Below are 10,582 nucleotides of genomic sequence, written 5' to 3'. Positions count from 1 at the left end.
TTTTTGTTTTAAAAAAAGGCTTCTACATGCAAAAGTGATTTATGTTTGCATACCATATAAATATCTATTACAAAAAAAGGAAACAAATATTATTTGCACATTTGCCATGTTTTGTCCATGCAATCTGTATGATTTCATATGACCGTACACATAAAAAAGTAGATGTGAACTTCTCTTCACAAAACAGTACCACTTTTCTTCATAAGACTTTTTATTGTATGTTTGTCCTGTTTGGTGACTAGAGTCCAGAGTCTTGTCCTTCCTTCTGGGCTATTGCTTAATAGCACTTCATATTTGCTTATTCCAGTAATTAGATCTGGATGTGGGTGTGTGCCTGTGTGTGCAAGCGAAAGAGTGAGTTAATGTGTGTGTAATAAAGTGGGCCTATCAGCATGTGTGGGGTAGCTATATACTACAATGGTGTCGCTCGACAAAAATCTCTTGTTTTCAGCGACAAAGCATAAATTACATTTAATCACTTTAGAACTAAGAACATTTACTCAAGTACTGTACAAAAATGTTGAGGTATTTTTACTTTAGTGGAGTATTTCCAATTTCCAGTACTTTTACTACATCTCGGAGGCAAATATTTATTTTACTCCACTACAATTATTTGACAACTTTAGTTACTAGTGACTTTGTAGATTTTGATTATTATTACAAAACATACATTAACCATTTCAGCCTTATACACATTTTCGCCAGTGAGCTTGTAGATCGGCTATTTTCAAAAGATGTTTACATTGTGTACATTTATACATTTTATACACTTTCTACTTCTGGTACTTTAAGTACATTTTGATACCAATACTTTTGTACTTTTACTCAAGTACATTTTTAATTCCGGACTTTTACTATTTCTACACTGCAGTATTGATACTTTTACTTAAGTAAAACAGAGTACTTTTTCCACCACTGGTTACCTGTGCTCAATTGCAGCGCATAGATAACCAAAAATAATAAAAGCCCACAATATATTATGCCAAACCACTATAATAAGTAAAACCTTATGTTTACAATCAGAGTCTCAACATGAATCCTAATTGATTTGAAATTCCAAAATGTAGGTAATTTTGTATCATTATTGTCTTAAGGGTGTCTTAATTTCCAGTCATTTGCAATGAAAACAAGATCTCAGACTTTCTGTTTCCAGTCTATGAGGTTAGTCATCTATGATGGCAGTACTATGATGTCAGTCATCTCCATATTTGGGAAAAGTTTCAGAAATTTGCCGCTGGACAGTCCAGTTGGTTTCCGAGATTAGCCGCTGAAACACATTTCAGTCAGACAACTCTTAGATTGGATTAGAATATATATTTATTAGCAATATATATTTGCAAGCTTGAGCATGGTATAGAAACAAGAGGAAGCATAGTTTGGCGTCAGGCCTCTGAATCCATTCATTCCCTGTAAGGATAACATTTTAATGAATGTTACATGCCAATTAGCATTTACAGGGAATGAATTAAACCCCCATGGGGATCTAGAAACAGAGCCTACAGGTGGATGCCGGGGAGGCGGGTGGGATGACTTTCATGGGCAGCAGCAGGTAAGCAGCGAGCAGCGGTAGCAGATCTCAGCAATAGCAGCAGCAGCAGCAGCAGCAGTGACACACGTCAGCTTAGCAAGACAGGGAAGCCAGAGTGAGCAGGTAACAGAGCAGTACCTATAACCACCCGATCAGGAGGAAAAGTGCATGTGACCTAGTCACCTGATCGGTTGCCCCAATCCCTTGAGTTGCCTGGCCTGAACTAGCTCCATAAACTGCGCCTCATTTCAGTCAGACAACTCTTAGATTGGATTAGAATATATATTTATTAGCAATATATATTTGCAAGCTTGAGCATGGTATAGAAACAAGAGGAAGCATAGTTTGGCGTCAGGCCTCTGAATCCATTCATTCCCTGTAAGGATAACATTTTAATGAATGTTACATGCCAATTAGCATTTACAGGGAATGAATTAAACCCCCAAAACAGCAAGAACCCCCAAAACTGCTTGGGAGCACAGAGCCTGACGCCGGACCAACCATCTGTGAGAATGGTGGAGCTCCATAACTTGATTCTTACTAACATGGTAGTGTTCCTCAACATTAAATGTTTTAAGTTTACTTAAACAAATGCTGCATGCATCCATGTGTTCAACAAGCCTGATGAATCCAGGTACCTGCTGATCCCTGAATTCAGGAGTCCTAGACGATATCCTAATATGGAGTCCACAGCTGTGCCGCACCAAATCGGATTCGAAGAGGACATTCTATATTTATTTCTTTTTCAAAGAAATCTGCTATATATATATACACATATATATAAATGAGTCATCCTATGATGAATGATAACTATTGTTTATCATCCATAATAAATAAAGTGTACTGACTATGTGTGTAAAGACGTGCTATCTTTACTTAACATCTGAATCAGTACTATATATATCTATAATATATTAGCCTGACTGTATAGTCATAAATAGCCCAACATTTTTAAAACCCAACATATTAAATAGCCCAACATTTTAACGCCATGAAGTCACCAATAACTAAATCCCCAGCAATCCACCCGAGTTGTAATTAAAGCGAGCAGCATTTATTGAATTAGCGATAGACCAGCGAGAGCGCTCATACTCATGAGCTTTTAGCCTGCAGAATGTCATCCTTATTAACCAATATCTACGTAAGCTCCTGAGGACCATTGCCCTATAGATTTAAGAGAAGCGGAAGGACAAGCAGCGCTGCAGGTGTTGCTACACCAATACGGAGGATGGAGAAAGCCCACAGCTTGAGCAGATCTCGCAGCTTTGCAGTGAACCAGTTCAGTTTAGGCCTACAGATGGAGAGACAAACACAATGTTATTGCAATTCTGGATTAGCCCGGCCATCCTATGACCAATTTAACCCATTTTGGGTTCATGTTGCCATTTACCGTATAGCAACATGCATTTTATATATATTTTTTTTTAACTATTTGAAGTTTCCAGAACTTAGTCAGATTTAGAAGGAGATTTTAGAATCGGCCTCGGTCTAAATTGGTTAAACGCCATGTGGCGCATATTAGCAACATAGCAGTTGATGCAGAAAAATACGGTATACAAGCTTAAATTATAGCTTGCAGAGCTTGACGCAGATTATTAGACATGTGAATAATATTAACTAACGCCGATATCCCTCTCCATCCATAGCCTAATATATTTAGCACGAAATGCCATCTGTTGCAAGTCTGGATCGGCCCAACAGAGCCAGACGGTTGGCAGAATTGATTTAGCAGAGTTTTAACAGCAAGCTAGGCAGCTCAGTAGATGATGCAGCATAGGTGCCGAGAAGACATTGAGAAGCCCACATCTCAAGCGCTCTCTCACGCTGCCTTGAGAGCCTTGTGCTAGCCCGCACAGTAGATGATGCAGCATAGTGTTGAGAACATTGAGAAGCCCACATCTCAAGCAGCTCTCTCACGCTGCCTTGAGAGCTCACAGTGCCGCCAAGAGCGTAGGTAGCTCAACCTGGAATCTAGAACCAGAAGCAGAATTATCCTTGCAATTACCATGGTAAGCCACCCTGGACGAGATGACGCCGTTATAAACCGCTGGGACAGGAATTTACTTCCTGAAGCCACTCACACATCCCCGGTGAAGCGTGCGTGCTTCACTTGTGGATGTGTGGGGACGCATGCTGCACGTCAATGTGCGAGAGTGGCCTCAAATCCTGACACAGTCAGTCGCACACCGCAAACTGCTGGTTGCGCTGCAACACTCGACACCAGTGATGAACACACCGTGATGTGGTGCTAAATATGCCGTGAGCATCCCACTCGGCGGATACAGCAGCGCCTTTTATACGGGGACAAATACTTCCAGTCACCCAGCTTTTGATAAGCATGAGACAAGCAAAGAGCCCATCAACATAGTGTAACTATTGATAACAGGAGCAGCCAGCATCGGAGTCCCTCTTTTATCCGTCCAGCGAGATATGTCGCGGCAAAATATTATTATATTTTTAATTTTATTTAATTGGTGCACACCAGCCAACATGGACAAATGACTGATATCTTGACTCTACTGAAGCCCCACTATCTATCCTGTTGCAAACTTTACTTCTGAACTCTTGATGCTCCTAACATGACAACATCACTTGGCAACCAACTTTTCTATATACCATGAACCTCCCATATGGAAGCAAGCATGCCGTGTTTAGCTTGTGCTACGACAATCCAGAGCTATCTACATAAGCATGCAGAGTTAGCTTGTGCTACAACCAATTTGATAGCTTTACGCATGGGAAGCAAAACATGCTGTGTTTAGCTTGTGCTACCAACAATCCAAGCTTCCACATGAGAAGCAAACATGCTGAATTAGCTTGTGCTACGAACAATCCAAGCTTCCACGTGGGAAGCAAACCATGCTATGCTAGCCTGTGCTACAAACGATCCAGAGCTATCCACGTAGCAAGGCATGCTGAGATAGCTTGTGCTAAGACAATTCAAGCTTCCACGTAGGAAGCAAACCATGCTATGCTAGCCTGTGCTACAAACAATCCAGAGCTATCCACGTAGCAAGGCATGCTGAGATAGCTTTTGCTAACAATTCGGCCTCCACGTAGGCAAACATGCTGTGCTAGCCTGTGCTATAACAATCTAAAGCTTCCACATAAGAAGCAAACATGCTGACTAGCCTGTGCTACAACAATCTAAAGCTTCCGTACAAGAAGCAACATGCTGTGCTAGCCTGTGCTACGACAATCTAAAGCTTCCACAAGAAGCAAACGTACTGTGTTAGCCTGTGCTACAACAACTCTACCATGCCATTTTTCCTACTCTGCAATTAGATACCAGTTATAGCTATACAAGAGGTAAATAACTATAGCCACCATCGGCACATGGAGATAAATCATCCCTACCCCTATTATCTGTCCATAAATAAATAACACGATATAATGCCAGTCTGCACAACTACAGACTGCTTTAAGCATAGAATGAGCTATGCACATCCTTACAACATACTCGCAGCCTTCTGATTAAAATACTGCTAAATGATGATTGAATCCGAACGGACCCGTAACCTATAATATTTAACACCAACTAGACTTGCACATTTATTAATCCTACACTGATACTTGCATGCATTATTGCTGCTTTACTCACATTTGCAAATCGCAAGTAAGTTCATAACATTAATACTTTTATAAATATAATACTTTAATTGCTGTGGCTTACTATAATTACTTACCATCTTATGCCATTCAGCCTGATTGAAATGTATTTTACCACGCAGACTACATAAAATGATAAATATAGAGACTACAATTCCCAGTTTACACCAGAAAATCAACCAATCATAGAGTAGACAGCTGAATACGGAACAAAGCTTACCCTTTTATCCCATAACGTAATAGTTCATTCATTCCAGCCCAGCGCCGAAACAGAACATCCTATAGATTCATGGTAAATCATTATCAATGAGTTCTAGCAGCTGAACATTAACATTTAAGCTGCAGTGCGAACCTACTCTTGAACACTATCTCACAAGTTAGTTTCTCATCTCTCATCCGCCTGGGTAGAGATGTGTTCGGTCATCAACTATAAGCCTCAAATACAACATCTGGTGGACAAGCTCTTCAGAATAAGAGTACCGTCTAAAGAAGCCACTGAACTATCCATAAATATATTAAACTATAAATTAAGCAAGATGCAGCCAACTGAGCACATCCGTGTTTTAACCAGTACATAAGATATTAATCTGAACATTAGAGCCAGAACAAGCAAAGCAACTCACAAAGTGACGCCATGCCTTTTCTATCTCACTCCCTCTCTCCCTGCACCGCGAACGCCATCCATTCCTCTGTGATCGACAGATTGGTGTTGCCATCTCTTGAGAGAGAAGCAAGCAGCCAGGTCTAGAAACCCAAATCTTGAGATAAAGTGAACTCCATTGAACAAATACACGCTAAACTGGGGACCATAACAGAACCCCGAGCCCATCGTTACTTACGATAAGAAACATAGCAATTTAAGCAACACTGTTGGTGAACTACCGTTAAACCAGTGCCATAAAGAGAGTTCTGACACTAGCGTCGACTCCCATTGTAAGAATGGAATGCGGAAGTGCTCCGTCTAACTCAATGAGGCAGTCCCATTGTTTGGAACTATAACCGGAATGCGGAAGTGCTCCGTCTAACTCAATGTTTGGAACTATAGCCCAAGAGCCCGCTTTGCGGTGGAATCAAGCATGTCGTTACTCTATTTCTACACTCTAGTTGACCATACTGATATCGATCAATGACGAACGCTACTGCTTTTGAGCTGAGCGTTTAGCAAGAAATTTAGCCATAATTTAATTTAGTTTTTTACTTAAGTAAAGAAAGTAATACCACGATTAGAACCAGTAGCACGCAGCTGAGTAGCTATGATTACAACCATCAACCAAGGAACAACGACGCCGTATGACCACCTACATGAACAATATGAGACTATTCATGGACTACCAGCCGGGAACTAGGCGCCGCTGATCGGACGCAGAGTCGATCTCTTTGGCCGGGGGACCCGGGATGCCCCCAGGGGGAAGGGTCGCGATCCCGGTGTCCGGAATTTCCTCCGCACCCCGTTCGCTCCCCGTGTCCGTGGAGGAGGAGGACATGGCGAGGAGTACGAACGACCAGGAGATGATGAGTATATGACTTTCATGGGCAGCAGCAGGTAAGCAGCGAGCAGCGGTAGCAGATCTCAGCAATAGCAGCAGCAGCAGCAGTGACACACGTCAGCTTAGCAAGACAGGGAAGCCAGAGTGAGCAGGTAACAGAGCAGTACCTATAACCACCCGATCAGGAGGAAAAGTGCATGTGACCTAGTCACCTGATCGGTTGCCCCAATCCCTTGAGTTGCCTGGCCTGAACTAGCTCCATAAACTGCGCCTCATTCAAGACAGACAGACCCTCAGATGGCTCGGCCTCTAGGAATCACGCTGTAAATAAATACATAAATCACTGTATACTATAGGATATACCGTTGTTGGGATTTTTTAGCCACTCTGAATAAGAGCACAAACTAAACTGAGGTCCATGTAAGGAATTTGGTTTGGCACTTGTGGTGCAATAGCCTCGATCTCCAGGCTTTTAAAGATGGCGTAGTTATGGTGTTTGTTGTCATTTCATGAGAGGAGTGTCGCATCCAGTGTTGCCAGATTGTATGAGAGAAATAAGCGATCTGGTCTATGAAAACGAGTCCAAAAGAAGCGATATAATATAACTATCGGCCATTTAAAAATAGTAGACCTAGAAGCTCACAACGCGTCGCGCAACATTTTAACAATACAAATATTGTACAAAATCTTTTTGGATGGGGGGTTCTTGGATAATTACATATTAATCTGGGGGTCCTTGACATGAAAATATTTTAGAACCACTGGTTTCCAAACAACATTAGAAACAATTAAGCCCCAAAAACTGCAACCCGGCCGCAACTATCAAGATATTTACAAGCCCGAAGTTGCTTATAATAAGCAGACCTGGCAACACTGGTCACATTATGGGTGCGTTCGGATATTGCACACCGGAGCGCACTCGCCTATTAGTTTGTATTGGCCAGTGCGCTCAGTGCTGTATTTCCGAACGCACCCCTTGTCTTCCAAACTCTTTGATAGAAACTTGAACGCTAAACAGTGTTGCCATGTCGGCCTATTATAAGCGACTTTGGGCTTCCAAAATGTTTGATTATTATTTAAACCAGTGGTTCTCCAATTTCTTCATGAGAATGTTTTGTGCCAGGGAGCATTTGTGTTGTTAGAATGTTTCAAAAACATTCCAAATATTTCACAATTTATTGCAAGAGGTTACATTTACTCAAGTACTGTACTTAAGTACAATTGTGAGGTACTTTTACTTTGCTGGAGTATTTCCAATTGTCTATACTTTTCCTTCTACTCCACTACATCTCAGAGGCAAATATTGTACTTTTACTCCACTACAATTATTTGAAAACTTTAGTTAGCCTACTCTGCAGATAATTATTACATTTAATAAGACATACGTTAACCACTTTAGCCTTATTTTATACCTAGGCTATTTGAAAATTGCAGATCTACAAGCTCACAATGCGTCGCAGCGTGTTGTGAGCTTGTACTTTACTTTACTTTACAAGTTGTGAGCTTGTACTTTACTTTACTTTTGGTACTAAGTACATTTTGATACCAATACTTTGGTACTTTTACTCAAGTAAATTTTGAATTCTGGACTTTTACTTGTAAGGGCGCGCTCTCACCGCACTTTTATTTTACCTCTGGGGCAGAATCTGCCAATGTATTGTCAATGTAAATGCGTGGATTCACGCAAGAGCAGATTTGTCCGCTTGTCGCGCAGACCTTGCGTTTATCCAAAAATGTCAACCAAACTACACGCTATTTGTGAAGGATTGATCGTCTAGTCAGTAAGAATACTCTGAAGATTCTTGCAGGGGCCCTCATTCAAGGTCATTATGATTATGCATGCACTTCATGGTATCACAACACCTCCAAGGCCTTAAAAACAAGGCTCCAAACATCCCAAAACAAACTTGTAAGGCTACTTCTTGGCCTCAATCACAAAACCCATCTAACCCCTGCTCATTATGCTAGGATTGGATGGCTTAGGGTTGAGGACAGAGTACAGCAACTTGCTATGGGCCTGGTCTTCAAGATACACCACAACAGAGTCGCATTCTCCGGCTTACTTCCCGTTTCTCCTTGTTTCTGCGTGACGTAGGTGGACACCTTTTTAGGAGACAGGAAGCAAGTTGGAGTCTATTGATTCCAATGGAAGAGTGAACGTGAACACAGCTTCTGAACCATTCTTTAGCTCCATGGTTACTGAACTAAATATTGGAGCCAATCGTCACAAGACAAAAAATATGCACGAGTTTCATACTAAAATAGTTTTTTTTGTGACACAAATTAGGAGAAAATCAACTTTGTTATCGACTTTTCTCTATCCCAGCAACACACTCTCGCGAGATTTGGGAAGATATCTGAAGAGTCCATCTGCAGTCTGACGGACGAGACATAGAGGGCTCTGTCTGTCCCTTATGTTATATTGTATTATTATATTAGATTTGAACTCTATGCTCTGTCCCCATAGATGTTCTAAAAACTGATAAACTGAGATTGTATAAGTGAATGTAGTAGGCCTACGTGAAATCATTATGGACATTTCAAAAATGTAATAAAATGTGTGTTCCAATGCTCAATAATATAATTTTCCATTATTAACTGTCTTGGTTGATGGGGTATGATTTGGTAATCATGACATTTTGCTAAAAATTCATGCTAAACACATTATATTCTATAGTGGTAAAATATATACCTCATATAAATAAAATGACCTGTTACAATGTTGAGCAGAAACAGGAGCACATCTAGCATAAGACTGAATAATACGTGTGAGTTTGTGGTGGTAATTTTATGGGTTTCTTTAAAAGCATCTTTGCCAATAACAGCGCACTTTCAAACATGTAAAGCATTTATTTTCTTTAATGAAGAAAATACACAAATGCACATCCATATGACGTTGTCAGCCAGGGAGAGGGTAGGGGGGAGGGTGATGGGATGGTAGGGGGAGAAGCAAACCACGCCTACTTAGGAGACCATTTGTAGGATTTGTGTACTACTTTGCCTCTAGTGGCTCCAATGGAGAATGTGTATCTTCCTATATTAAAGGCATACTAGGTAACGTTTTCAACAAAACTAAAGTTAAATTGTATATCTTTTGTGAGTGGCAAAAGTTTCACAACACCCACTCCATGAATTTCACCCCCGGAAGCCTTTTATTTATATATTTACTATTGAACGGTGAAGGGGGGGACTTTCCCGGGGAAATGACGTCATCTGGCCGGAAAACGGAGGCGGAAATGCACTGGTTTCCTGTTTGGCCAGGAACTAACGCAACGGTTTCCTGTTTGGCCAGGAACTACGCGCTAATAACAAAAAGGAACCTCACGCTGATTTTAAGAGAATGTAGGATTGGAAGATCGAAAAAGAACAGAAAAAGAAAGCACAGCTCATGGTAACTAATGCTCCACTGGCTAAGAGAAACGATCCGTAGATAGTATAAAACAATTAAAAGATCGCTTTTTGAAACGCTTCCGGCTTCCGGTGAAAACGAATGGAATTCTGGGTAATCGAGGATTACGGAAATTGTATGCAGTGACGGTAGTGACCAGCAGAGGTTGCTAAAAATCGTTATCTGTGATTCTGCATTGTACAACTTTAACAATCTTTGCTCAAGTCAAGGCAGCAGGCGGTGCGGGCTATGGGGAGGGTCCTGAAAGTGAGTGACAGGCGCGTCACTCCCGTTTTTTAGAATCCGCTGGCTGCAAAAAACTGTGGCCGCGCACAACCTGCGTTTAACAGCGGCCAGCCATCTTTTGGTGAGAGCGTGCCCTAACAGAGTACTTCTACATTGCAGTATTGATACTTTTACCTAAGTAAAACATTTCAGTACTTTTTCCACCACTGGGTTTAACTTTAAAGTGCTCATGTGTCCTTAATAGTTGCTTCTTTGGGGCTTGTTTTCCTAGGCCTGGTTGCTTATTTCTCTCACAATACATGGCAACACTGACGCTAAGCTGCA

This window comes from Gymnoscopelus braueri, assembly GCF_963280865.1.
Source record: "Gymnoscopelus braueri genome assembly, chromosome: 8".
NCBI classification, from domain to species: Eukaryota; Metazoa; Chordata; class Actinopteri; order Myctophiformes; family Myctophidae; genus Gymnoscopelus; species Gymnoscopelus braueri.
This window is presented reverse-complemented; position numbering follows the sequence as displayed.